Raw genomic sequence first — 25241 nt, forward strand, 5'->3', positions numbered from 1 at the left:
GTGGATCCCTCCTGAGTGGCTTGATACTATTCTCAGGTAATGAATGAGTTCTTTGTTTGTTTCTTGGAGAGGTGGCTGTTAAAAGAAGCCTAGCACCACCTCTCTGTCGCTTCCTATCTTGCTGTGCAGTCTGTGTACACGCTGGCTCCCCTTCCCCTCCCACCAGGAGTGGCAGCATCACCAGAAGCAGATGATGGTACCCTGTTTCCTGTGTAGCCGGCAGAACCATGAACCAAACTTCTTTATAAGTTACCCAGCCTCAGGTATTCCTTTGTAGTAACACAGGTGGACAAACACATGTGATATTCTCATGTTATCCCGACATTGCAAGCAGGCTGGCTGTCTTCTCATAGGCTCCTCCAGTGGAACTGTGTGCTGGATGAAATGAGGGTACTAATGAGAGCCCCTCCCCCACTTTTTTTTTTTTTTTTTTAGAGACAGAGTCTCACTCCATCACCCTCGGTAGCGTGCCATGGCGTCACAGCTTACAGCAACCTGTAGCTCCTGAGCTTAAGCGGTTTGCTTGCCTCAGCCTCCCGAGTAGCTGGGACTACAGGCACCTGCAAGAATGCCCGGCTATTTTTTTGTTGCAGTTTTGCTGGGATGGGTTTGAACCCACCACCCTCGGTATATGGGGCTGGCGCCCTACTCCCTGAGCCACAAGTGTCACCTCCCTGCCCCACATTCTTAAAGGAAAGGGGCAGAACAACAACAAAAAGAAGTTGTATTTAATTAATTTAATTGTATTTATTTTTTTAGGCCCTCCCATTGTGTGTCAACCATTTGAATAGGTCCAGAGAAATACCACAGGAGGGCCTGGTGTATCTGTATTTCATTTCAAAGCTCCTGAAAACAAAGACTCCGGACTTGGAGCATAGGGCCCAACAAATGGGTCTTCTACAGTAAGGCATTCATTTTCCATTTGGTCTCCCTAACATGATACATGGTCTTTAGGAATGATGCATGACTAGATGTTGAGGTGACAATGGAAAACACACCTTATAAAAATTGCTACGGTTGGCTCAGTGATTGCGGCTCAAATGGCTAAGGCATCAGCCACATACTCCTGAGCTGGCGGGTTCGAATGCAGCCGGGGCTGCCAAAAAACAATGACGGCTCAACCAAAAAATGAATAAACAAATAAATAAAATAGCCGGGCATTGTGGCAGCTGCCTTTAGTTCCAGCTACTTGGGAGGTAGAGACAGGAGAATTGCTTGAGCCCAGGAGTTGGAGGTTGCTGTGAGCTGTGATGCCACGGCACTCTACCCAGAGGGACAGCTTGAAGCTCTGTCTGAAAAAAAAAAAAAAAAAGAAATTGCTAGAGTCCACAGGCATATGTGTTTTTACCTTAAAACATTATAAAATTAAGGGCTAACATGGGTTACAGTGGAGGAGAGTGGTATGGACTGATGTTAAGAAGGCCGCTGGACAACTTGGATGGGTCTAGACCATTACCTTAAGAGAAGTAACTTAGGAATAGAAAAAAAGTGTGTATGTCCTCACAAGTGGGAGCTAAACTATTGCTATGCAAGGACACCCAGAGGTTGTGATGGATGCTGGAGACTTAAATGGGGAGAGGTTGGGAAGGGTGATGGATGAACAATTACCTATGGGGTCCAGTGTAGACTATTGAGCTGATGTGTACACCAAATCCCAGACCTCACCACAGTGTAGTAAATATATCCATGTAGCAGAGTTAAATTTATACCCCAAAATATGTTGAAATAATTTTTAAAAAGAAGGCTGTCATGACCATGCTCTGCAGAATGTGTAATGGCGGCACTCGTGGAATAAAACTGGCCCAGGGGGCACAGTGCTGGCATGTGGGGAGAGCACTCTGGGCGATGGAGATTGAGCTGGGCACATTGCAGATCTGACCCGCCTGGCTGAGGCACAAGACCCTGCTGTGGTGTGATGGGAGAGGGAAGGGAACAGATGGCTGGGTCTGACCAGGGGGCCCTGTGGGGTCACTGCCTGCCACACTTAGTCCCTTCTCCAAGGGGCCCAACTGTCTGATGTCTGTCTCCATGGATTAGTTTTGAATTTCATATAGGTGGTAGCATTTTTAAAGAAAAATTCATGACACTTTCTGCAGATAGTAAGGCAGACTTTCAGCAGGGGGACTACTGTACTAGGCTTTGCAGAAGGGGAGAAAGACGGAACTCAACTCCAAAAACAAGGGCAAATGAAGATTTATAGCCACTAAGCAAGGCGGGGCTCAGTGGATGGAAAGTCACTATGGCAGAACGTCAGGCTGGGGAGACTCTTGTTAGAGGGACCCCCAGGATTATTGCTGATGGCAGGCCAGGTGGTATGACCTGGAGGGTAAGCCATGAGGAATTTGATCAGATACCAGTGGTGGGGGATTTTTGTTAAACTGACCTAGCAGAATTCTTGCTAAAATTGGACCAAATGGGCCAGCAACATAGTCTGAAATTGGGGGCATTAGGGCTTAGAAGAGCTTCACTAGAGTCAGGTTAAGATGAGAGTTTGTCAGTATGGACTGTTTCATGTTTGACTTTTTTCATGCAGCATGTTTTTGAAATTCATATTGTTGCATGTATTTTTTTATTTTTTTATTTATATGTGTATATATATATATTTTTTTTTTGAGACAGAGTCTCTTTATGTCACATTCAGTAGGGTGCTGTGGCATCATAGCTCACAGCAACCTCAAACTCCTAGGCTTAAGCAATTCTCTTGCCTCAGTCTCCCAGTAGCTGGGACTACAAGTGCCTGCCACAATGCCTGGCAATTTATTTTGTTGTTGCATTTGGCCCCGGCTGGGTTCAATCCCACAAGCCTGGATGTATGTGGCTGGCGCCATAACCACTGGGCTGTGGGTGCCAAGCCAGTTGCATGTATTTCAAATTCATTCCTTTATATTGTTGAGTAGTACTCAATCATATGAATTAACTACGTGTTTAAATCTTCTCCAAGTTTTGTCTATTATGGATAAAACTGCCATGAACATTCTTGTGCAAGTATTTGTGTAGGTATGTGTTTTAATTTCTCTTGGGTAACACCCTAGAAGTTGAATTTCTAGGTTGTAGGATGGGTATATATACCTTGTATTGCCTATATTGCCAGTTTTCCAAAGTGGTTCTACTATGTTACACTCCCACCAGCAGTGTATGAGACTGCCAGCTGCTCCAAATCCTTGCCAAAACTTAGCATTGTATTTCTTTTCAATGTTGAGTATTCTTGCTATTATGTAGTGTTTAATTCATTTTTCCCTGATTACTGACAGCTTTCAAGTACCTTTTTATCTATGTTGATTACTTTTGCACTTTTACAAAATGTTAGTTCAAGTCTTTTGCCCATTAAAAAAAAAAAGTCATCTTTTTAATCATTGAGTTGTTAGAGTTCTTTAAATATTCTGAGTTTTATACACACACACACAAAGACTTTTCTCCCAATCTTTCCTTTCTCTTAATAGCGTTCCTTTCTCTTAACAATTTTATTTGCTGAGTGTAAGGCTTAAATTGTATGGATCCAATTTATAAATTACTATATTTCCTGTGGTGACAAAGATTTTTGTTGTCCTTTTGAAGTGTGACACAGTGAGGGCTATGTGGCAGAGAAAACTGTTTCCAATCTGCTATCTAAGGGAATGGACCTAAGGACAACAGCAAAGTCCACTGCTCTGCAGTGATGAAAATTTTATGCAAATGCAAGAGCAACTACTGAGAATGCACTATATATGTTGTATGTTATAACAAAAAAAAATTCACAAATAATAACAGTATCTGTGAAAGCATGCAATGAAGTGATTGTTAGTTAATAAAATTCATACACTCCTTTCCAGAGTGTCCTCTCCCTGAACACCCCATCCCAACTTCTGCCTGATGGTTAGGGAAGGTGAGATTTACTGCTGGGAAGAAGAGAGAAGGTGTCTTATCTGCTGTGGGCTGTGCTGTCAAACCACAGTTTGCAGAGGTCTTTGGAATTGAGATAATGCCTGCCTTGCTTTGTTTGGTACAGTGAAAAGGATTCCAGGTTGATCCAGTGGAAGAGACTGCAATCCAGCTCAGGGTCAGAACTTTCCAGTATGGTCAGAAGGGGACAGCAGGCATTTCCTGTTCAAAAACCCAGGAACAGACAAGTATGCCCTTGAAGCTGTTAACTGGGCACCTGGGAATGACAGTTTCTCTAGCCATGAAACAGAAAAAATACCATATTGCAACAGAGCAGGAAAGTGTGTCAGGGGGTGACAATTTCTATGACCCGCCAAACCTAGTAATTGGATCCACCAAGAAAGAGAAAGGATGAGGGCGGGGTACCAGCTTAATTATCATTCAGCGTCCATTCTCTGTGCCAAAGCCAGGAAGTAAATTAACAGTATGAGAGTCATTTTTGTGGGGGCGGGGGGGGGGTGTGAACAAAATTTCTCTGCAAAGGAATTTGGAGGAAAGTGACATTATTCCAGTGAACAGTTTTCAAATGGGGAGACACACCCTTGAAGGTGTGTTCCAAAGAACACATTTATAGTCACAGTGCCAGCCCAGTTTCCCAGTCAGGTCTGCTCACCCAATTGAGTGATTCAAACTCTGTTTGATTGGTTCAGGTGAGTTCTAAAAGTCCCAAAGTTGACAGAGGTGTGGCGTCCCTGGGAACTCCGATTCCATGGTGACCTCTATCGTGACACAAATGGCTGTGTGCCTACATTAAAATGGAGGCCGTTAGCCTCTTGGGATCTGTCTCGAAGCACTGATTCTATCAGGCTCTCCTTTGTGTGTCGGTGCAAGAAAGGAAGAGACCCAAAAAGAGATGTCCTGCCCAGCTCACCTTGGTGAAGACTTGGGCTGCAAAAGACACATGTGCCCCAGATGAGCTCAGCGCCCACATTTAGGACCGAGTCTAGGCAGTGAGGACTCAGAGACTGTGCCCACCCCACGGGCTCCCAGCCACCAGGGAGGCGAAAGCAGCCCCCTGGGGGTGCCCCAGGTGCGGGGGAAGGAAGCCCTGGGCGCGGGTGCCTCAACTTTGCGTGGTCCCCAGCACAGGGCCTCCTACCCCCACCCAGGTAGGGGGACGATCTGAAGCACTTCTTCCACCTCTGTCCGCCAGAGAGTTCCAACAACAAAACTGCAGCGGTGATGCGGGATAACACACCACTCCCACCAGGCCTCTGCGCAGCTCAGACTGTTTTAATCAAAGGCTTTAGAATTGAGTCAAAATCCTCTGCTGCCTTCTAGTGACAAACACTGAGAAAGCCAATAAAGTTTTCTCATAATTAAAGGCAAACTGTTAAAGAGGGGAAAAGCGACAGAGCCTAAACGTTTTAAAGTGCAGGCCGAAGAACCGCTCTGTACCTGCGCTCTCTGTGAGTGAGTCTGGACTTCCCAGTGGGCTGGGTGTGTATGTGTGTGTGTGCGCCTTGTGCCCCTGTGCTCTCTGTGCGTGTGTGTGCCTTGTGCCCCTGCGCCCTCTGTGAGTGGGCATCCAGACTTCCCAGTGGGCTGTGTGTGTGTGTGTGTGTGTGCCGTGTGCCCCTGCGCCCTCTGTGAGTGGGCATCCAGACTTCCCAGTGGGCTGCGGGTGGTGTGTGTGCCTTGTGCCCCTGCGCCCTCTTTGAGTGGGCGTCCAGACTTCCCAGTGGGCTGCAGGTGGTGTGTGCCTTGGGCGCCTGCGCTCTCTGTGAGTGTGCGTCCAGACTTCCCAGTGGGTTGGGTGTGTGTGTGTGTGTGTCTGTGTGTAGTGTGTGTCTGCGCTGTCTGTGAGTGTGCGTCCAGACTTCCCAGAGGGCTGGGGTGGTGGTGTGTGTGTGTGGGGAAGCAAGTCAAAGTTGTCAAGGGGACTCCAAAATTGTTGACTTGAGGAACTAAAAAGACAAAGTTGCTATTAACTGAGATTTTATTTTAAAATATGGATGGAATGGGTTTTGGCATAAGACTTTAAAATCCAGTTTGAAACATACTAAGTTTGGGATGTTTAAAATAGGACAGACACCCGGGTAACCCGTTTATTGATTCCCACGTACATTTATATCAAAACATATAATGCGAGGATTCTTACAACAATAAAAATTGGACACTGTGATTGTAATCTGTGGTTCTTTCTTTATCAGAGAGAGAGTTCAGGAAGTCAAAAGGCGTGACGTTTTTTAAGATTTTGACCCATGCTGCTATTTTGCAAAAAGATCTTTCATAATGAATTATTTACACTCTCAAAAAAAAAAAAACCCAAAAAACAGAAGGGTTTTATATTTTTTTTTAGGTGGAAGTAAACAAACTAGCAAGTGCCAGGTGACAAGTCTGGAGATGGAATGGCAAGTGAGGCCTACGGTAAGTTACATGATATTGTATTTAGCAGTTCTGCCAAATGACTAGATTATAGCCGCTCTTGCAATGGGAAAGGAATATGTGAGATGGTGGATATGTTAATTTGTTCCACTACTGTAACTATTTTATTATATATATGTATTTCAACATCATGTGGTACACCTTATATATACACTATAAAATTAATTTTTTAATTTTTATTTTTTGAGACAGAATCTCCCTTGGTTATCCTTGGTAGAGTGCTGTGGAGTCTTAGCTCACAGCAACCTCAAACTTGGGTTCAGGTGATCCTCTTGCCTCAGCCTCCCAAGTAGATGGGACTATAGGCACTGCCACAAGGCCCAGCTATTTTTAGAGGTAGGGTCTCACTCTGGCTCAGGCTGGTCTAGAACCTGTGAGTTCAGGCAATCCACTCGCCTCCACCTCCCAATTGCTGAGATTACAGGCATGAGCCATTGTGCCCTGCCTTAAAATTTATTTATTTTTTTAAAAAATAAATGGAGCATGACTTGAAAGTCATGAGGGAGCATAAAAAATTATGCTGTACTATGACGTGATGTGTTAAACATTGTGTACTATTATTTGGTGTGAATATGTCTGTAACTTCCAAGATAAAAATATTAGAGTCTGCTTTGTAACAAGTCTTGAAACAAGTAATGTTAAGTCCTCCCACTTTATTGTTAGTTCTCGAGTGCTTGATTATACAATCTTTTGAATTTATATACAAATTTTAAATCAGCTTCGCAATTTCTACAAAAGAAAAAAGACTTCTAGTATTTCATTGTATCTATAGGTTCATTTGAGGAGAAATCTCATCTTACCAATGTTGAGTCTTCCAGTCCATGAACATGGACTGTTCATTCATTTAGTCCTTATTTAATTTCTCTTGGAAATGTTTATAGTTTTTAGTAATTAGGCCCTACACATCTTTCATTAAATTTATTTTTAGATATTTTATATTTGTTGTTGTATTGTGACAGGTGTTGCTTTTTACAATTTTATTTCCCAATTGTCCTCAGTTGATACGCAGAATTAAATTGATTTTTGTGATTGACCGATCCTCTAATCTTGTTAAATGTCCTTATTGAGTCTAGTAATTTTAACTTTAGATTCCTTAGGATTTGCTTTACATCATTATATAGTTAGCGTGCCTGCAAAAATTTAAGAGCTTTACTTCTTCCTTTCAACATTATTTTGCCTTTTCTTTTTCTTGACTGGCTACAATAGCTAGGATACCCTGTACAGTGTTGAATAGAAATAGAAAAGGCAGCCACTCTTGCTGTTTGTGATTTTATGGCAAAGTTTATTGACGTTGGCACTACAGACGTTTCGGGCACGACGGTTCTCTGCTGTGTGGTGGTCCCTGTCGCAGCTTGTTTAGTGGCATCTGCGCTTTCCGCCCACTAGATACGGGTAGTGTCCTCTTGTCCCCCAGTGACAGAAACTCTTTAAGAACAAGAATATCTGGAGAAAATATCCGTTTGTAGGAATTTCCAAGTATCTCCGTGGGGCAAAATCATCCTTACTTGAGGACCATTGTCTTAGGAAGAAAATGTTTACTACATTATGATTAAGTATAATATTCATTGTAAGGATTCTATTTTAAAAATTCTATTATGAAAAATTTCAAGGATAGAGAATATTACATTGAACATTACTATACCCACAGACATTCTACAATAAATATTTTACTATATTTGATCTGGTACATATCTGTCCATCTATCTATCCTTCTGCCATTCATCAAAGTATCTTATTTTTAAACACATTTGAAATTAAGTTCCAGGCACCAGGATTTAAATACTTTAAAATACTGCAGCATGCATATTATTCCATAAAGTTCAATATTTATATAGTATTTGCAGGTTTTTTTTTTTTTTCTTTTTAGGTAACATTTACATATAGTGAAATGCATAAATCTTAAGTGAATATTCTCATTTCTTTTTTAAAAAAATTGATACATAATAGTTGTGCATACTTGTGGGGTGTATTTTTTTTTTTTTTTTGTAGTTTTTGGCTGGGGCAAGTTTTGAACCCGCCACCTCTGGTATATGGGGCCAGCGCCCTACTCCTTTGAGCCACAGGCGCCACCCGGGTGTATATGTTTTTATTTTTTTTTTATACATGTATACAATTTATAATGATCAAAGCAGGGTAATTGGGATATCCATCACCACAAACATTTATAATTTCTATTGTTGGAAATATTCCAAATCATCTCCTTTAGTTACTTTGAAATATACTATGAATTGTTGTTAACTATGGTCCCACTACTGTACTACTGAACACTAGAATATATTCCTTCTATTTTTGTGACCATTAACCAAACTCTTAATATCCACCCCACTCTCTACCCTCTGGTAACCTCCAGCCTCTGGTAACACTCGTTCTACTCTCTACCATGAGGTCAATCATTTTTTAGCTTCCACATGTGAGTGAAACATGCAATATTTGTCTTTCTGTGTTGGCTTATTTCACTTAACATAATGGCCTGCAGTTCCATCTATGTGGCTGCAAATGACAGGATTCCGTTTTTTTTATGGCTGAGTATTATTCCATTGTGGATGTATTCATTTCCTCTGCATCCACACTAGCATCTATTATTTTTTGTCTTTTTTTTTTTTTGACAGTGTCTCACTATATTGCCCTTGTTAGAATGATGTGGCATCACAGCTCACAGCAACCTCACACTCTTGGGCTTAAGTGATTCTTTTTTTTTTTTTTTTATTGTTGGGAATTCATTTAGGGTACAATAAGCCAGGTTACACTGATTGCAATTGTTAGGTAAAGTCCCTCTTGCAATCATGTCTTGCTCCCATAAAGTGTGACACACACCAAGGCCCCATCCCCCTCCCTCCACCCCTCTTTCTGCTTTTCCTCCTCCCCATAACCTTAATTGTCAATTATCCTTATATCAAAATTGAGTACATAGGATTCATGCTTCTCCATTCTTGTGATGCTTTACTAAGAATAATGTCTTCCACTTCCATCCAGGTTAATACGAAGGATGTAAAGTCTCCATGTTTTTTAATAGCTGAATAGTATTCCATGGTATACATATACCACAGCTTGTTAATCCATTCCTGGGTTGGTGGGCATTTAGGCTGTTTCCACATTTTGGCGATTGTAAATTGAGCTGCAATAAACAGTCTAGTACAAGTGTCCTTATGATAAAAGGATTTTTTTTCCTTCTGGGTAGATGCCCAGTAATGGGATTGCAGGATCAAATGGGAGGTCTAGCTTGAGTGCTTTGAGGTTTCTCCATACTTCTTTCCAGAAAAGTTGTACTAGTTTGCAGTCCCACCAGCAGTGTAAAAGTGTTCCCTTCTCTCCACATCCACGCCAGCATCTGCAGTTTTGAGATTTTGTGATGTGGGCCATTCTCACTGGGGTTAGATGATATCTCAGGGTTGTTTTGCTTTGCATTTCTCTAATATGTAGAGATGATGAACATTTTTTCATGTGTTTGTTAGCCATTCGTCTGTCATCTTTAGAGAAGGTTCTATTCATGTCTCTTACCCAATGATGTATGGGATTGCTGGTTTTTTTTCATGTGGATTAATTTGAGTTCTCTATAGATCCTAGTTATCAAGCTTTTGTCTGATTGAAAATATGCAAATATCCTTTCCCATTGTGTAGGTTGTCTCTTTGCTTTGGTTGTTGTCTCCTTAGCTGTACAGAAGCTTTTCAGTTTAATGAAGTCCCATTTGTTTATTTTTGTTGTTGTTGCAATTGCCATGGCAGTCTTCTTCATGAAGTCTTTCCCCAGGCCAATATCTTCCAGTGTTTTTCCTATGCTTTCTTTGAGGATTTTTATTGTTTCATGCCTTAAATTTAAGTCCTTTATCCATCTTGAATCAATTTTTGTGAGTGGGGAAAGGTGTGGGTCCAGTTTCAGTCTTTTACATGTAGACATCCAGTTCTCCCAACACCATTTATTGAATAGGGAGTCTTTCCTCCAAGGTATGTTCTTGTTTGGTTTATCGAAGATTAGGTGGTTGTAAGATGTTAGTTTCATTTCTTGGTTTTCAATTCGATTCCAAGTGTCTATGTCTCTGTTTTTGTGTCAGTACCATGCTGTCTGGACCACTATGGCTTTATAGTACAGACTTTATGTACTTTATGTACTTTAAGTACTTATGTATTTTATGCCCCCAGCTTTATTTTTATTACTAAGAACTGCCTTAGCTATACGGGTTTTTTAATGTCTCTTCTTTTTTTTTCCAGTTTTTTTTTTTTGCCCGGGGCTGGTTTTGAACCCGCCACCTCCGGCATATGGGGCTGGCGCCCTACCCCTTTGAGCCACAGACGCTGCCCGCTATACAGGTTTTTTTTCCAGTTCCATACAAAAACGCAGAATAATTTTCTCCAAATCTTGAAAGTACGATGTTGGTATTTTGATAGGAATGGCATTGAATAGGTAGATTGCTTTGGGAAGTATAGACATTTTAACAGTGTTAATTCTTCCCATCCATGAGAATGGTATGTTCTTCCATTTGTTAATATCCTCTGCTATTTCCTTTCTGAGGATTTCATAATTTTCTTTATAGAGGTCCTTCACCTACTTCATTAGGTATATTCCTAGGTATTTCATTTTCTTTGAAACTATGGTGAAGGGAGTTGTGTCCTTAATTGGCTTCTCTTCTTGGCTGTTATTGGTGTACACAAAGGCTACTGACTTGTGGACATTGATTTTGTATCCTGAAACATTACTGTATTTTTTGATGACTTCTAGGAGTCTTGTGGTTGAGACTTTGGGGTTCTCTAAGTATAAGATCATGTCGTCAGCAAAGAGGGAGAGTTTGACCTCCTCTGCTCCCATTTGGATTCCCTTTATTTCCTTGTCTTGCCTAATTGTATTGGCTAGAACTTCCAGCACTATGTTGAATAGTAAAGGTGACAGAGGATAACCTTGTCTGGTTCCAGTTCTAAGAGGAAAAGCTTTCAGTTTTACTCCATTCAGTAAAATATTAGCTGTGGGTTTGTCATAGATAGCTTCAATCAGTTTTAGAAATGTGCCACCTATGCCTATACTCTTCAGTGTTCTAATTAGAAAAGGATGCTGGATTTTATCAAATGCTTTTTCTGCATCTATTGAGAGGATCATGTGATCTTTATTTTTGCCTCTGTTAATATGGTGGATAACGTTTATGGACTTGCATATATTAAACCAGCCTTGCATCCCTGGGATGAAGCCTACTTGATCATGATGTATGACTTTTTTGATGATAAGCTGTAAACTCCTGGCTAGGATTTTGTTGAGAATTTTTGCATCTATATTCATGAGTGAGATCGGTCTGAAATTCTCCTTTTTGTTTGGGTCTTTTCCTGGTTTTGGTATCAGGGTGATGTTTACTTCATAGAATGTGTTGGGGAGGATTCCTTCTTCCTCAATTTTTTTGAATAACTTCTGCAGTACAGGAATAAGCTCTTCCTTGAAGGTTTGATAGAATTCTGGTGTGAAGCCATCCGGACCAGGGCATTTTTTGGTTGAAAGCTTTTTTATTGTTTCTTTGATCTCAGTGCTTGAAATTGGTCTGTTCAGGAGCTCTATTTCTTCCTGGCTAAGTCTAGGGAGAGGGTGTGATTCCAAATATTGATCCATTTCCTTGACATTGTCAAATTTCTGGGCATAGAGTTTCTGGTAGTATTCAGAGATGATCTCTTGTATCTCTGTGGGATATTGTTATTTCCCTTTTATCATTTCTGATTGAGGTTACTAGAAATTTTACTTTTCTATTCCTCGTTAGTCTGGCCAATGGTTTATCTGTTTTATTTATTTTTTCAAAAAACCAACTTCTTGTTTCATTAATTTTCTGAATGATTCTTTTGTTTTCAATTTCATTGATCTCTGATTTGATTTTGGATATTTCTTTTCTTCTACTGAGTTTAGGCTTAGATTGTTCTTCTTTTTCCAATTCCATAAGATGGCTTGTGAGATTGTTGATGCGCTGTCCTTCTGTTTTTTGAATGTAGGCATCTAAAGCGATGAATTTTCCTCTCAAAACTGCTTTTGCAGTATCCCACATGTTTTGGTAGCTTGTGTCTTCATTGTTTTTATGCTCAAGGAAGTTAATGATTTCCTGTTTTATTTCTTCCTGCACCCATCTGTTATTCAACAAAAGATTGTTTAATTTCCATGCCTTTGGGTGGGGTCGAGCGTTCTTGTTAGAGTTGAGTTCCACCTTTAGTGCCTTATGGTCTGAGATGATACAAGGTAAAATTTCAATTCTTTTGATTCTGTTGATATTTGTTTTGTGTCCCAGAATATGATCAATTTTGGAGAATGTTCCATGGGGTGATGAGAAGAATGTATATTCTTTATCTTTGGGATGGAGTGTTCTATATGCGTCTATCAAGCACAGTTGTTCTAGGGTCTCATTTAAATCTCTTATATCTTTGTTTAATTACTGTTTAGAGGATCTGTCCAGCTCTGTAAGAGGAGTGTTGTCCCCTGTTATTATGGTATTATGAGATACCATATTGCTCAGACTGAGTAAGGTCTGTTTCAAGAATCTGGGAGCATTTAAATTGGATGCATAAATATTTAGAATTGAAACATCTTCTTGTTGTATTTTTCCCTTGACCAATATAAAGTGACCATCTTTGTCTTTTTTGACTTTAGTTGCTTTAAATCCACATGTATCTGAAAATAAGATGGCAACTCCTCTTTTCTTCTGAAATCCATTTGCCTGAAAAATTGTCTTCCAACCCTTGACTCGGAGCTTTAATTTGTCTTTTGAAGGCAGGTGTGTTTCTTGCAGACAGCAAATGGATGGCTTGTGTTTTTTAATCCAGTCAGCCAATCTATGTCTCTTCAGTGGGGAATTCAAGCCATTAACATTTATTGAGATAATTGATAAGTGTGGTAGTATTCTATTCGTCTTATTTGGTGAGAGTCCATTGCTTAGTTTTATCTTTTGCATCAGTGTGGAGGTTAGGTTCTGTCCTTTAATTTCTGAGTTCTTACTTTGTTGCTGATCCATTGCGGTGGTCAGTGTGCAGAACAGGTTGAAGTGTTTTCTGTGGAGCTGGTCTTGTTGTGGCGCATTTTCTCAATGTTTGTATATCCATAAATGATTTGATTTCTCTGTCAATTTTTAAGCTTAGCTTAGCAGGGTACAGAATTCTGGGCTGGAAATTGTTCTGTTTAAGTAGATTAAAGGTAGATGACCATTGTCTTCTTGCTTGGAAAGTTTCATTAGAGAATTCTGCGGTCACTCTGATGGATTTACCCCTGTAGGTCAACTGGCGCTTACTCCTGGCAGCTTGCAGAATCTTTTCTTTTGTCTTGACTTTGGACAGGTTCATCACAATGTGTCTGGGAGAAGCTCGGTTAGAGTTGAGGCGACCTTGGGTCCGATAGCCCTCTGAAAGCAGTGTGTCAGAATCTTTGGTGATATTTGGGAAATTTTCTTTTATAATATTCTCTAGTATGGCTTCCATTCCTCTGGGGCATTCTTCTTCCCCTTCTGGGATTCCTATAACTCGTATGTTGGAACGCTTCATAAAGTCCCATAATTCTGACAGTGAACGTTCTGCTTTCTCTCTCTTCTTTTCTTTCTCTTTTGCTATCTGAGTTATCTCAAGAACTTTGTCTTCTACCTCTGAAATTCTTTCTTCTGCGTGGTCTAACCTGTTGCTGATACTTTCCATTGCATCTTTAAGTTCCCTAATTGACTGTTTCAGTTCCTTCAGCTCTGCTATATCCTTTAAATATTCTTCATATCGTTCATCTCTTATTTGATTCTGTTTTCGGATTTCTTTTTGGTTATTTTCCACTTTATTATCAATTTCCTTCATTGTTTCCATCATTTCTTTCATTGTTTTCATGTGTATTCTAAATTCCCTTTCTGTCATTCCTAACATTTCTTTATAGGTGGAATCCTCTGCAGTAGCTACCTCATGGTCCCTTGGCGGGGTTGTTCTGGACTGGTTCTTCATGTTGCGTGGGGTTTTCTGCTGATTCTTCCTCATGAGTGATTTCTTTTATCTGTTTCCTTGCCCTAATTTTCCTTTCACTTCCTCTTGCTCTTAAAGTTCTCGTGCCTGTGGACTAAGGGTTAGATGAGTCCTTTTGGTAGAGGACCAGAAGGGTGAGAAGGTTGAAGAGAAATAAAGCGATGAAAGAAAGGAGGACCGAGTGAAAAGAAAAAAAAAATAGAGGAAGGAGAGGAGGTGTATAAAAGGAATATTGACAAAAAGAAGGGAGGCACAGAAAGAGGGAGAAAGAGCAATATAGGTGTACAGTAGCGTACTTTGACACAACCTTAAAAAAACCACCGTCTGGGGGTGCCCAGTTGGGTGGTTCCCTTGAGGTCAGCAGCTCTTTGCTAACTTGATCAGACACAGTACCCCACCTCCACCAAGTAGAGAGGAAAGACAAAAATGCTATAAATCAAACCAAAACAAGCAAACAGAGAACTTTACAGGATAATATTGGGTGAAAAAACAAATAATATTGGTAGAAACAGTAGCAAAAATGAAGTTCTAGTTATTAAAAAAGGCAGCAACGGGAAATTATAATTAAACTAGAAAAATTGAGAAAGAAAAAAGATCTGTACGGAAAAGGTTGAAATTAAAAAACAAAAAACCATCAACAACATCAAAATAAACAAAAACAACCAAACCAAAAAAAAAAAAAAAAAAACACAACCAAAAACAAAGCAGTATGTTTATGTTGTTGAATATTGTCTGGGCAACACGTGGTCTTCTGGGGTATGAGATGTTAATCACAGTTCTGATACGACTGGAGGCTGCTGATTTCTCAAACCCCAGTAGGTAGACACCCTAAATATCTCTTCAGCCCACTTAAAAGGCACTTTGAACTTGTAAACTTGCTGAGCAGAAGCTTTCCCAGGAGAGTGCTTGTCGCTGGATTCACTGCTGAAATGGTTGGCTATCCACTTACCCAGTGTGCCAAAACCAGTCTCTCTCTGCCCCTGAGGGTTAGGGCTGCAAGGTGGCTCAGACCTCCCCCACACCCTTAGGCTACTTGGTCGCTGGGTTACCAGCTCCCACCCGATTCTAGCTCTGCGACCCTGAGGGCGGAGCCTGCCGGGGCAGATTGCTCACAATGGCTCTCTGTTGCCCACAGCCAAACACTATTAGCTCCATCTGGCTCAGAGGCTCTGACTGGGGCCGTAGACAACAGCCAACATTCTCTGCATTCCCGCTCAGTCTCTCCCCAAGGCAGTTTAACTGAGTGCCAAGTCCAAAGACACCAAAACAGTTCATAGGTAAGGCCTTTCCGGTTTGCAGTCTCGCTGCTACTGAAGTTACAGTTGCGGGCGGGTTTAGACCGATTGAACACATGTGACCAGTTGCCGGTTTTCCACTGTTTTAGTCCTTCTCTTGGAGTCCAGAAGTCTCTCGCTGACTCTTGGTATCCTCACAGGGGTGATGATAGGCAGATCCCACCAGCCAGAGATGCCTGGAGTCCTATCTCCATGGACTCACAGTGCCCAGATGCAAGGAAGCTGTTACTCAGCCGCCATCTTGCTCTCCACTGGGCTTAAGTGATTCTTTTGCCTCAGTCTACCACGTAGCTGAGACTACAGGTGTCCACCAAAACACCCGGCTATTTTTGTTGCAGTTGTCCTTGTTGTTTAGCTGGCCCTGCCTGGGTTTGAATCTGCCAGCCTTGCTGCATGTGGCCAGTGCCATAATCACTGTGCTACAGGTGCTGAGCCGATTTTTTGTCGTTTTAATAATAGCAATTTTAACTGGGATGAGGTGATGATCTCATTGTGATTTAGATTTGCATTTTTCTGATGATTAGTGATGTTGAGCATTTTTCATGTTCCTGTTGGCCATTTTTATAGCTTTTTTTTTTTTTTTTTGAGATAGAGCCTCAAGCTATCACCCTGGGTAGAATGTGTGGCATCACAGCTCACAGCAACCTCCAACTCCTGGACTCAAGCAATTCTCCTGCGTCCGCCTGCCATGTGGCTGGGACTACAGGCACCCACCACAACATCTGGCTATTTTTTGGTTGCAGCTGTAATTGTTGTTTGGCAGGCCCAGGATGGATTTGAACCTGCCAGCTCAGGTGTATGTGGCTGGCACCTTAGCTGCTTGAGCCATAGGCGCTGAGCTATTTTTATGTCTTTTGAGAAACATATATTCATATCTTTTGCCTCTTTTTTTCCTGTTGAGTTAATAATATTTTCTGGTTGTTAATCCCTTATTGGATGGATGGACATTTGCAGATGTTTTCCATCATTCTGTAGGTCATCTCTCCACTCTGCTGATTGTTTGCTTTGCTGTTCAGAAAAATTGTTCGCTTGACATAATTCCATTTGTCAATTTTTGTTTTTGTTATCTGTGCTTTTGAAATCTTATTCAAAAAATCTTTGCCCAGACCAATGTCTTGTAGTATTTCACATGTTTTCTTCTAGTAGTTTCAGGTCTTAATTTAAGTCTTTAATCCATTTGTTCTTTGATTTTTACACAGGGTGAGAGATAGAGATTTAGTTTAGTTCTTCTGTATATGGGTATCAGTTTTCCCAACACTGTTCATTGAAGAGGTGTCCTTTCACCAGGTATGTTCTTAGCACCTTTGTCACAAATGAATTGGCTATAAATGCATGGATTTATTTCTGGGTTTTCTATTCTGTTTCACTGGTCTAGGATTATTCATTAAGTTTTGACAGATGTATACGTCTGTATAACCCAAACACCTGCCAAAATATACAACAGTACTTTCCCATAGATGTATCATGTAAGCCACATACATCATTTCAAATTTTATAGTGGGCACATTGAAAATAGAAAAAAAAATGCAAAAATTTATTTTACTAATATGTTAGTTAAGTCAGTTTTCTAAAATATCTTAACAGGTAACAGTAGTAAAATAATATTAGATATTTTACACACTCTTTTCCCTAGTAAGTCTTCAGAATCTAGCGTGTTTCATACATAGGACATATCTTAACTCAAACTAGTCATATTTCAAGTGCTCAAAGCCCATGTGGCCTATGGACCTGCACAGGACAGTGCGTACATAGGATGTTTCCAATTCCCCAGAAAGGTCATTTGAACACCTTAAGTGATTCCCTTGCTGCAGCCTCCCAAGTAGCTGGGACTACAGGTGCCCACCAAAACGCCCGGCTATTTTTGTTGCAGTTATTGATGTTTAGCTGGCCTGGGCAGTTCTGTCTATGTTGCTGCAGTTCCAGTCAGTCTCCAAACAAACCCAACAGTGCGCCTGTTGTTCTGGTTGCCCGTCCTGTTATTGTCTAGCTTTTCCTGCCCTAGCATTCCATATAGATGGAATAGTGCAGTAGGGAGTCTTTTGGTCTGGTTTATTTCACTCAGCACAGTGTTTCTGAGATTCATTCATGTTGTTGCCTTTTTATTGCTGAGTCATGTTGCATTGTATAAATATAGCACAAGATATATATAACACATTTAATATCAAAACCATAAAGGGTATTTAATTTTGTTGTGTCTTCTGTATTTATTTTTAAAATCTTTGACTTATTCTATCTCTAAGAAAGAGATATGAACAGAATATTCTCCAGTAAAGACAGATGAATGGCTAACAAGCGTTTTTAAAAAATGCTCATTGTCCCTGATCGTCAGAGAAATACAAATCATAACCACCCTGTGATATCACCTAACCCCAGTGAGAATATCCCACATCACAAAGTCTCAAAGCTGCAGATGCTGGCATGGATGTGGAGAGAAGGAAACACTTTTACTCTGCTGGGGGACTACAAACTACCTTTTGGAAGGCAGGGTAGAGAATCCTCAAAGAACTCAACTTCGACCTCCATTTGATCCTGCAATCCCATTACTAGGCATCTACCCAGAAGTAAAAACCCATAATTTTATCATTAGGACATTTTCTCTAGACCGTATGGCAGCTCAATTTATAATTACCAAAATGTGGAAACAGCCTAAATGCCCACTAACCCAGGAATGGATTAACAAGCTTTGGTATGTGTATACCATGGAATTCTATTCAGCCATTAAAAAGGTGGAGACTTTACATCTTTTGTATTAACCTGGATTGAGTGGAACACATTCTTCTTAGTAAAGTATCACAAGAATGGAGAAGCAAGAATACAATGTATGCAATTCTGATATGATGGCAGTATATGAGCTAATACATATCCTCGTAAGAGAAAAACTCAGTTCAAGGTGGGGGCAGGAAGAGGAGAGGAGGGAGGGAGATGGGGGTTTATGGTGTATGGCACACCTCTTGGGTGTGGGACACAATTATAAGGACTTCATCTAACAAATGCAATCAGTGTAAACTAATTCTTTGTATCCCCAGTGAATCCTAAACAATGAAAAAAAAAACACAAAAAACATTAACATATATTTTTTAGAGCATGCCCAAAACAACAACTCAAAACAAATCTAGCAGTCTTTGCTTATTTGCTTTATCCTTTACCCACAGCCATCAGCATGGCACCAAGTGGTTTTTGCACAAGGTCAGCATCTGGTTCATAAGTGGCAGAGATGGACTCAGACACAGACCTTCTACTTTAAAGCTCCTATTCTTTTACCAGCCACCACTGTCTCCTTGGACTAGTCAAATAGAAGAATTCTCACGTTTTTAGTTTTTTTTTCTTTATTTTTATGGATAAAATGAAACTTACAAATTCTACTTAACAATACAAGATGAAGGACAGACAAACCAATATTAACTATTGAGACTGGATAAAACATATAACAATGACATTTTCTAGTGACATGATTTTTCAATCAAATTAGTTTAAGCAAACAGTTGGAAAATGCTGTTAATTTTAAATTATGTGTGTGTCAAACTCTTGAAAATACTTGAAGAAACATTTGAATTTCATGTCATACTATTTTTTATTAAGTGACATTTTACGGCAAGCAGTTAAAAACTGCCCATCAGTGGAACTATCTAATCCCACAATATTAAGGCAAGTGGACCATTTGTGAAGAACAGTTGAAATATGCCTGCTAGGAAGAAGGGACATTTTAACCTCATGTGACTTTCCAGTCAAGTGAATCACATGGACAACAGTGGGAAATACCCAAATGAAAAGATGAGTTTTAATTTCTATTCCTAAAAACCTGCATCGCCACATGGTTAGAAACACAACGACTAAGGGACGTGAATTCTATCAGCATATGCCACAGATCACAGTTACCAAGTATTTTAGGTTTTAAAGCTTTGACTAAAAATATTTTACATCATTAAATGCATATTATTAAATGTACATTGAAAGTTAACTTAAATAATAAGAGTCAAGGACAGTTTTTAACAAAAATTGTTAAAGTCTATTAATTTTTTTTTTCCCTAAGGAAAGCAAGTGAGATAGTTTATACTGTGTATACATTGTAAAGTGTTGATAATCCAGTTTGTTCAAGGAGTGTTGACTCCAAGAATCATATACCCAAGTGAGCTGCTTAACAAAGGGGTCCTCTTCTGCAGATTAGAGGTAAAAATGAGCCAGCTCTAGGACTTTTTATGAATAAATGTTTCTAAATACTTCTTCCAATCCTTCCCTGGGTACTATTTTCCCAGTTGTATATGAAGAGCACGAGACATGAGTGAACAAGAAACTCTAGACTAGCATGCGGAAATATGGCATCTGCCCTTCTGTTTGCAAATATATGATTCATTTTTGTGGATTATTGAACTTTTAAAAAACATCTTGATAAGGCAAAAATTCCTTCAATATCTAGGTGATAGGCATTTAAAAATTTTTATTTCAGGAGTTTGTTTATTCTTAAGAATGAAGTTAGTAAAAATAGCTTCTTTAACCACACAAATGAGTCCGCGTGTCTGTTAATTTTTTTTCTCTAATCAATTAGGTAACCCTATGACTAAGAATAGTTACATCCAATATTGGTATTGACATAGCCTTCCATATTTTATAGTTATTTGAAAATTGTCACACATTCTTGAATAAACCAAAGTGATTATAGTTACTGACTCAGATAAGTCAGTGGAGAAGAAACTGTATTTTACCTGTAACCTATTATGCATTTATGTGAAAATGGTGATAAGTTGCAGTAAATCTTAAAACCTTTAGACTTATGAATAGATTCTAACATATTTTCAGTCAATAGAAATAAAAACCCTCAAAAAAGTAAACAAACAGATCTATGAAATTTTGATATGAATGCAAAAATATTTTACTGTTTGAATGAGATGATATATGAGAAAAATTTGTTGGTTTTTACGTAGAAGTATAAGGTGGCTATTCGAAGAATTTCTTCCATATATGAGCATAAATTACTGCCATCATATAGGATTGGCAACTACATAAAGTAAAATGTTTATGTTGTTTAAATGGAAAAAATGATAAAATCATTCTTTTCAGACTCCAGAAATTCATTATGTAAACTCACATGCCACCAATTAGCCATTTATTAAGAAGTGATGAAATATAAGAATAGATAGAAACCTTTTAATGAGTTTTCAGGCAAAAAAATAAAAATAATCATATAAATCCAATAAATGGATCTTTGTGTTTTCTATAAAATATATAACAAAGTCCTAGAGGTCAAAACCACAATTATCTACATGTTGAATATAAGCAATGTTCTGTATGGACATCAAAGCGTAATCTAGCATACAAGAGATTTTTTTCTACATATAGACTTATAGTGTTATCACATTATGTTTTGAGACTTGCTAAGTAGATGAAAGATGTATTCTGGATTTGTGAGCAACTTTGTCTGTTATTTGAGTTGCAAGAGAATCATTTGGGCCTTGGATCGCATTAAATGTGACATAAACTTATCAAAGTCTCAATCTGTGGATTCCAAGCTGAAGTATACATCAAGGGTAAATGAGAGCTCTGTCCCTACTTCTAACTAGCTGTATCTGTAGTCTCAATCCCTCAGCACATTTTGGATTTGCTCTAAATTAGAAATGTGAGGTCTATGTGTTCTGGCTAATTGCAGGTCTAGAGAATGTCTCTGTAGGGTTTGACAGCAATGTGGTTTCAGCTTATCCAACATGCATCTGATTTTAAAGCCTGATACTAATCCACAGCAGTTAGCCATGTGGATTTATGGACAAAAGCTTGGATAGAACAGTATTTTTCAGCACTCTTGGATAAAAACAGTTCTGCTTTTTTAAATCGGAGCTGAATAAGTAAATAGTCTACATTTGTGAAATACACAAATAATGACACATTTGATGGGAAAGGAAATCTGTGCCTAGTAGATGGAAAAACAGTCACTAAGCACCACGGCCGTGATGAGAAAATAGACGCTCTGTGAATGCTGACTGCAGCGGAGGTCAGGATGACACAGGGCACCTTTTGTCAAACTGAGCTCACTGGAGGGACCTGTGAAAGCAGGTTTTTAAAAATCCCAATTGTCAATGGGTGACACAGACAAGTCCATTTGCACCAGAATGCTCATAGTCCTAACAGTATGATGTACACTATTTTCTTTACACAGAAGTTCTTGCTCCTCTAATTCAGGAGTGAGAGCGTAAATGCTGTCCGTTTCATTCTAGAAACCATCTGATTCTCTTTGGAAAGCAGATCCAGATTATTCTGCAGGGGAGAAGTTAAGGCCATTCTGGCATTCTTGCTCAAAAAGGTCAATATATGCATATAACATAAGCATAAAAAAAGGGCCTCTTTCACCTCTAGTGTTCACAGCATTGGCTATAGAAAGAAGCATTGCTGATTTCCATGTACATGGGGCCAAGTTCATTTCTGCTATGAACTAGCAAATACTAGAAATTATTAGAGTTCTATGTTCTAGACTGGCCTTTCTTTTGGAAAGACCAAGTCCTCTTTTCTTTTATCAAAGAAATGTCTTGAGGAAACTTCATTTGAAATGGAGAACCACGGTGCTCCGTTCCATAGTTCACATGGGCGACGCCACCACGCAGGGCCAGAAACAGGAGAGGGCCTTGGGGACAAATGGGCCAAAGCAGTGCTGTGTTCTCCCAACTAAACGGAGGAGGGGTGTGTGCGCGATCCATGACAGCCGCCATTGGGTGTTTCAAAGACTTGCTTGGGGCTTAATCCCCCACTCTGCCTGAGGATTTACATGATATACATCCAATATATAAGTGTCTGGATCCAAGCAATGCTGTCCTAAAAGAAAGACAAAAATCAACATTTTGAAGAATGTACATTACTTTGTGTTTGCACACGAGCACGCAGGTTTCTTTAAAAAAATTTTTTTTTAGTTTTTTTTTTTTTTTTATTCAATAAATAAAGGGTACAAGCGTTTTTTTCTTGCCTGGATAAACTGATCATGCTGAACTCTGAGCTCTCAGGGTACCCATCATCAGAATAGCATGCATCGTACTCTTAATAAAGTTTTCCTCCCCTCCCTCCCTTCCTTCCCCTTTCTTTTGTTAGGACTGTGAAGTAGAGGCACTTCAAATAAATCTTGTGTAAATGAGAAAAAAAAAAAAAAAAACAAAACAGACATACCAACCACAGACAAATTGTTTCTCTAGTGCTTCACTATGTCAATTAGAACAATATGGCAAGAACTGTTTTGGGTACAAACTCATCACATCAATGCAAACACATCCTCAGATGGTTTTACAGACAGTAACCTGACCGCTTAGAGATGACCCAAGTCAAGCTCATTTTAGGAATGGTCATTTGGTTTTTTTGTTTACTATGGACGCAGTACATCTAGGGAGGAGATCCAAAATGTTAACAACAAAAAGATTATTCCAGAAGACAAGTATATTTTGAAAGCCTTCGTGTGCAAGCACACTTGAAATGTAAAGTCTCAAACTAAACTACCAAGATTTGCTTGCTTGATTTATTAATTTATCAAAAATAAATTTTGTAACTTACTATATGCCAGGCCCTATTCTTGGGGCCAGAGCTACAGCAATGTATCAGATAGTCAAAAACATTCTATAGGGACTAAAGGCAAGTAACAAATACACAAGTATGATATAAAGTAAGTCCAGCAGTTGTAAGGATGGTAGAAAAAGCAAAGGGTGGTCTCACCAAGAAGGTGACCTACTGAAAAAGACCTAGAAGAAGAGTGGGAAATGGGGATATCTGGAGGCAGAGTGTTCTGGGAAAAAGCACATGCAAAGGCCCTGAGGCCTAATGTGCCTGGTGGCTGGGTCTGGAGGTGTGGAGTCTTGAGAGAGCCAAACGTACTTGTTGGCTGGATTTGGATGTGGATGTGCGGTCTGAGAGAGCCCAACATGCCCAGTGGCTGGGTCTGGAGGTGTGGGGTCTGAGAGAGGCATCAGTGTGCAGGAGGGTTTAGGAAGAGCAGTGAGATGCACTGAGCCCACCGTGGGAGCTAAGTGTAAAGAGGAGAGAGGTCCATGGACTCAACCCTACAGCTGCCCAGCCGTGAGAGGACAAGAGGCAGTGGGCGTGAACAGCTCCCAGGGACCAGCAGTGAAGTGGAGCAAAGGCAGAGCTCAGGGTGTCCCTGAAACCAGGGAGAAGGAAATTGTTTCATAAAAAGGGGAATGATCCACTCAGGCAGCTCTAAAGACACCTGAATGACAGGACTTCACAACATGGGAGCCTGGTGACCTCGACGAGAGAACGGTTCTGGCCAAGTGTGACGGGGGAAATCTTGGCTGGAGTGATTTCCAGAGAGAAAGCCCAGAAAGTGGAGTGTAGACAACTGAGTCAGAGTGAAACAGAGAATTGGAAGTAGATTGGAAGAGGGGGTCAGGAGAGAGTTTTGTAAAGATGGCAGAAATTACCAGAATTTTTTTTGCAGATGAAAACACTGCAGTTGAGAGAGCAATGGAGGGAGTAGAGGCCCTGTCTGGGCAGGGGAGGTGTGAGGGGAGGCAGGGCCCTGGGCAGCAGCATGGGGAGTGCGGGCCCTGAGAGGGCTTTCACGGATGGGGAGAGCTGTCTTGCTCTCCTACCCCCACCCATCGTCAGGGATACACGAAGAATGAATTTGGGGTGACGGTAAAAATAGAGAAAGTAAACAAAAAGACTGGCACACTTCCGGAAGTTCTCCTAACGCCCTCTGCTTTGCTTTGTGTGTCTCTCTGGGAAGAGCCTTTCCAACTTAACGGTCACACTGAAAAGGCCCCATACTCTACTCCATTACACTAAAATATTCTCATTTAAGTTTTGAAAATATTTTAGAACAGTCATGTAACTATTCTTACCTCATTAAAAATATCTGAGATGTATTGATTCTGAATTATCTAAGAAATATGTAAAATATATACTGCATTTTAAATAATAGAAGCATTTTTTTTTTTTTTAGGATAAGCAGAAACTTTAGGAGTAGAAGCTACCACAGAAAGCTTACCTATATTTCCTCCAATCTCATAGAGCCTGTGGTTCTGAATGGCCCAGTCTGATGGACCATAACTAGAACAAAAGAGAAAGCATGTAATTTTAATCCTCTTTCATGATCTGACAACAATTCATTCTGCCTTGATGAAATACTCTCCACAAAACTTTCTTATGAATGAAGTTAGGATGAACACAATTGTCTTTCCTGTTTGCCACAGGTAAGAAGCTGAGGTCCAAAGAGGATAGGATGGTTCCACATGACCTGGGATGCTGCAGTGCTCCATGACAACCTATGGCCTGTTCAGGCCATGCCATCAGCTCCATCTGGGGAGGTAATTGTTACTCACTCATCAAGGCCTGCCAAGGAGCCTTGTTTATTTGTTTTGATTTTTAAAGAGATAAGGTCTCACTCTGTTACCCAGGCTGGAGTGCATTGGCCTAACAATAATTCATTGCTGTCTCCAATTTCTGAGCTCAAGTGATCCTCTGCCTCAGCCTCCCAAGTAGCTAGAGCTACAGATATGTGCCACCATGTTTGGCTAACTTTTCCTTGACTTTTTTGTAGAGACAGGATTTTCCTATGCTTCCCAGGCTGGTCTTGAACTCCTGGCTTCAAACAATCCTCCAGCCTCAGCCTCCCAATTGTCAGGATTACAGGCTGAGCCACTGCACCTGGCCAACAGCTGCATATTTAATATTGCTTTGTCATTGGACACATTACCCTTAGGTTTCATTTCTGCA

The 25241-nt window shown here is 40.2% G+C and overlaps 1 pseudogene; it reads right to left on the reverse strand.

The window, feature by feature from the left end:
* Positions 1–22242: 22242 nt before the first annotated feature.
* The window catches only part of LOC128574173 (rho GTPase-activating protein 28-like), a 48577-nt pseudogene continuing 45578 nt past the window's right edge, over positions 22243–25241 (reverse strand).

This window comes from Nycticebus coucang, chromosome 21, assembly GCF_027406575.1.
Source record: "Nycticebus coucang isolate mNycCou1 chromosome 21, mNycCou1.pri, whole genome shotgun sequence".
Lineage (NCBI taxonomy): Eukaryota > Metazoa > Chordata > Mammalia > Primates > Lorisidae > Nycticebus > Nycticebus coucang.